Source organism: Babylonia areolata, chromosome 7, assembly GCF_041734735.1.
Source record: "Babylonia areolata isolate BAREFJ2019XMU chromosome 7, ASM4173473v1, whole genome shotgun sequence".
Taxonomy (NCBI): Eukaryota; Metazoa; Mollusca; class Gastropoda; order Neogastropoda; family Buccinidae; genus Babylonia; species Babylonia areolata.
In genome coordinates, this window is record NC_134882.1 from 39,770,361 (window position 1) to 39,775,162 (window position 4,802).

The 4,802-nt window shown below is 48.5% G+C and overlaps 1 protein-coding gene across 2 annotated transcripts in view; it reads right to left on the reverse strand.

Moving 5' to 3' along the window:
- Positions 1–4,394, reverse strand: part of LOC143284027 (BTB/POZ domain-containing protein KCTD12-like) — a 55,321-nt gene extending 50,927 nt beyond the window's left edge. Inside the window, exons 1-2 of one of the 2 annotated variants that reach the window (XM_076590589.1) lie at positions 4,124–4,394; positions 3,168–3,408 (exon numbers count right to left, since the gene is read on the reverse strand). The gene's annotated coding sequence lies outside the window, so the exon portion shown is untranslated. The remainder of the gene's footprint in view (positions 1–3,167; positions 3,409–4,123) is intronic. The other variant, XM_076590588.1, reaches the window with a different exon arrangement.
- Positions 4,395–4,802: the final 408 nt, after the last annotated feature.

Consider the following 4,802-nt stretch of genomic DNA (forward strand, 5'->3'; position numbering starts at 1 on the left):
TGGGAGATAATTATGCTGCATGCGCTGCTCTAAAGTCATGTTAGAGAGCTAGGAGGAGGAGGCCATGAAACCCAGGAGAAGGTTGCCTCGAAGGGGTGGCTGGGTGGCTGGGTGGGGGTGGGGGGTGGGGTCTGTGATTATGTACAGGAGACTACCCCACAGGTAAATATTATGAAGCGCGCAGACGGCCTGTGCGTTGGCACTGCCTTCAATTAGACCACGTGGTTGAGAAGGGAAACGCCGAGAAGTGAGTAGGGGGCGGGGGATGGGGGTGGAGGGGGAAGAGGAGTAAGGAAGACGACGACTACGTAAGGAGGAAGAGGAAGGAAAAGAGGAGGAGGTGGTGGTGACCGAAAGAGAAGACGAAGAAGATAGTAGAAGAAGAAGAAAACGAAGGAGGAGGAGAAGAAGAAGAAGAAGAAGGAGGAGAGAAGAAGAAGAAGAAGAAGATGAATAAGACTAAGAAGAAGAAGAGGAAGACGAAGGGGAAGAGGAGGACAAGAAGGGAGAAGATGTTATAAACGTTTTGCAACCCAGCTAGACACTCCTGCCAGGTTTCTTCCAGACATAGCTGTATCATGACACAGCTTACCTCCCCTACCCCGCTCTCCCGCGGTGGTTGTTGTTTGGTGTTCCTGTTGTTTTTCCTTAAGATAAAAAAACAAGAAAAAGAGCGATACTCCAAGACATGACGAATCTTTCCACTGTCGCATTTTTTGCGTGGGCAGCTCCAGTCAGACATCTTGGCGAAATGAATGAGTGTTTGTTCGTTCGTTGTTTTGTTTAACACGTTTTTTTACGCAAAAAAAGAAAAGGACAGAATTTGAACTCTTGATAGAAAATCATGAGATTACCCTTTTCACTGCCAAACTCGCACTTATGCAGCAGCTAGGTAGAGGACCCATGTCACTGAATGGTGACCAGATCATGGGACTGTTATCCACGAATCTACTGCTCTTTATGTTCGGTGGTAGGATTGGCCATATTTTCTATACATCGCAGGGGGAATTCTCCGCTATTCTTAAACACCATATTTTCTGTGTTTATAGCGCAAGGGAATTTTGCACTCTAAATTGACTGGCGGTGAAAGAGTTAAATACTAAACACCACAGCACAAGCCTAAAGAGCTCACTGGAAGATGCCGGGATATGCTGTCTCATAGATGATTTTCGATTTATGTTCGTACCTTGTTATGTACTATCCCCCCCCCCACCCCCCAATATTCCTTGTGACCCCGGTACACTTGGTAATAGACATATTCTATTCTATTCTATAGAGTGGATAATAAATCCTGACCCTGATGTCTCCGACGTCTTCGAGGTGTTTCTTTTAGTCCACCGTGGATTATTAACCATTGTTTTAACCGACCCTCGTTAACCGTTTCTGATGCTTTCCACTTACAAACTAAACGTTCTGTTGTTCTTTGTTTTCCCCGTTCAGTTTTCTTCCCGTGTTACTTTTTTTTTAATGAAATATATTCTCAACAAGAGAGAGGTCCCTGCCAAGTTGTAAAGAAGTTCCTCTTCGCTTTAATGAGAATGCTTCTCTCCAGTCAGCAGCCAGGAGCAAGTAGCAAACCCGGTGGACATTCTGTAGTGCTACGGAACCAGCTGTCGCTTAACTCGCTCAGTACGGCCAGTCCTCTCTTCTCCTCTACACAGACCCCTCGGATGTCCAGTGGGTGTCTGAATGACTCAACCTTTAGCTTCCGTCGTCAGAATTGTGGTATTCTTTGTCAACATTCACCTCTTCAGTATAAGAGCCTTCCGCTTGCAATATTTTGATGGTGGTAATTGGCGTGAAACGCTGTTAACGTTGTCTCTTTCGCCGTTCGTATGGAGAGATTTAACTTGCCAGAAAACTGCCACCCCTGTCGAGGAGCAAAATGGCCAACAAGGGCATCAGTGACAGAGTTTTCAACTCGCGTCCCACCCAGCCTCCACCTATGGCCCAAGCGCATATTGGTTTTCAAGGATCAAATTTAAATCAAGGTTGAGTTTTGACCCTCCCCCCTCCCCCTTTTTATGGGGAAAAAAACTACACAACAGCCCAAGTTTGACTGTAAAAATGGAATTGAGCGTATAGTCATTCGGATAAGACGATGATAAACCGAGGTTCCGTGTGCAGCATGCACTTGGCGCACTGAAAAACACATGGGTACAAATGGCTGTCGAAAAGCAACATTCTGTAAGTGGAAATCTACTCTGATGGGTACACAATTGTTTCTGGATATGATGCACTCAAGGCCTGACTAAGCGCGTTGAGTCATGCTGCTGGTCAGGCATCTGCCTAGCAGATGTGGTGTGGCGTATATGGGTTTGTCCGAATGCTGTGACGCCTCCTTGAGAAACTGAAACTGAAAACTTCCTGCATTTCTAAACAACAGCTTGACTATTGATGAGATAGAGAACGAAAGAGAGAGAGAGAAAGAGAGAGAGAGAGAGAGAGGGTGAAGATTTTCTAACTCATCATATGTTGACCTCAATATACTTGTGTTTACCCCATGCCAACCGAACCTCACCCCCCCCCCTAGCCCCCCCGACACACCCACCCCCTACATTTGGAGAGCGAGGAGAGGAGGAGGAATAGAACAGGCCAAGAAGGAATAAAGTTAACGGACACACCCCGAAAGGTTTGTTTAGCATAAAGACAGGGAGACATTGTTCAGACGTCCAGGGAAATAGACAGTGTATCAAGTTACACATGACAGGAAGGAAGGTAGGCAGACACAGAGAGAGGGCGGATAGTGGGGAGATGTACATATCACAATACATCTCTGTCAAGAAAGAAAAAAGCAGAGAAAGAAAGCGAGGCAAATAAAACAAGAAAAGACACAAAAATAAAGCGTGCAAGATAAGGAAAGTCACAAAGGAGCAGACAAGCACATCCTCTCTGAAGAAAAGGATTAGTGAGAACAATAGAGAAGGCACGCACTAGAAGAAAGAAAGAGAACAGAAAGGAAGACATGCATTAAGACATGAGATAGAAAGACACAGGGACAGATGGATAGAAAGAAAAGAAAAGTAAAGGAATGAAACAGAAAGGACAGGACACGAAAGCAACACTCAGGAAAACTAAACACGTGAAAAACCAAACCCTTCACACACACACACACACACACACACACACACACACACACACACACACACACACAAGTACGCACGTACGTTCGTCAAAATGCCACCACCACCACACACAAGAAACCTTGGTCCACTGACACTGGGGCTCAAGGCCTGCTGGACACGGCACTCAGGGCAGACCCGAGGGACTGAAGGCCAGTCAGAGGTAGACGGCCTTAAAGGTAGCAAGTGTGTGGGTGGGTGGGTGGGTAGGTGGACGGGTGGACGGGTGGGCAGGCCGAGAAGGTTGGTGAGACCCTGCTGCTCTCTGGCGGCTATCACGTGCCGTCTTAATGACATAGCGCCAATGAAATTAAGTACAGCGCAGCACTGACACACAAGGCAACACGTTCACCAAGTACGCTTGTTGGTGGTAGCCGCTTTTTCTTTCATTTCTTTCTCTCTGTCTTTGTATGTCTGTCTGTCTGTCTGTCTCCCTCTCTCTCTCTCTTTCGTGCGTCTCTCCACGTCAGTCCAAAAAGTTGTCGACAGTGGCAATTCTTTTCTTCACTGGAACGTTTTAAATCTTCTCATCGATTTGCGAATCGTTTCGATCTGTTGTATTCTAAATCATGGTGGTTACGTAGCAACAACAACAACAACAACAAGAGACAAGTGGGAAGAGTTTCTTCTTCCATCACAATAGCTCCACCACCATTATACTACCGTGACAACACAACACAACACCACACACACTGACACACAAACACACACAACAAACCAACAGCAGAATCCAGCACGGGTGTGTGTGTGTGTGTGTGTGTGTGTGTGTGTGTGTGTGTGTGTGTGTGTGTGTGTGTGTGTGTGTGCAAAGTATGCAAAGAAAAACACCACCACCACCACCACTGTTTCTGTCTGTCTGTCTGCCTGTCCGTCCGTCAACAGGGTATGTTCAGCAGCGTGGATTAACAGCCGAGGTAGAGACAAGGGTTTAAACCACCCTCAGCCTTCGAAGCTAGTCAAGTCTACTTGCCACACAGACACACACACACACACACACTCACAGGCAGGCCAGATGGCTCAGGTAGGACCACAGGCACACAGAAAGGAGGGCAGGAGCAGCAACAGCAGCCGTCGCCGACGACGCTCAACAGTGGTGGTGGTAGTAGTGGTAGTAGTGGCGGCGATGGTGGTGGAAGCACACAGACAAGGCGCTTGAACGTTCACCCGATCGGCCGCTACGGCTTCTCTGCCGCTTCTGCCGCTGCTGCTGTTGCTGTGAACTGAAGGCGGCGGCGCTTGGTGTCGCTGGTGGTGGTGGTGGCGGCGGCGGCGGCGGCGGCGGCGATGCTGCCGTGTTGGTGGGGAGTGGGTAGTAGACCGTTCTGGCGGCGGGGCTGGCGTGGAAAGCTGTGCTGTGCTGTGCTGTGCTGTGCTGTGCTGTGCTGTGCCGAGCTGGGGCTGACGGGGGGTTGGGGGGGGGCTGGAGGGACGGGGGGGATTGCTGGTCCTCTTCCAGTGGTGGAGGTGGAGGGGGTTGCGGGAGGGGGTGGTAGGGGGCAGGAAGGTTTTGATGTTCAAAGTTTTTGTTGCAGAGCTCAGTAGACAGATTCCCACCTTACCTGCTTCTCCGAGTCCGCGACAGGGAAAGAATGGATGGGAAAGTGTGGACTTTGGGGTTGTAATGTTGAAAGTTCTACTTAAAAGGCTTTGCAACATTTCGCGATGAATAACACACACACA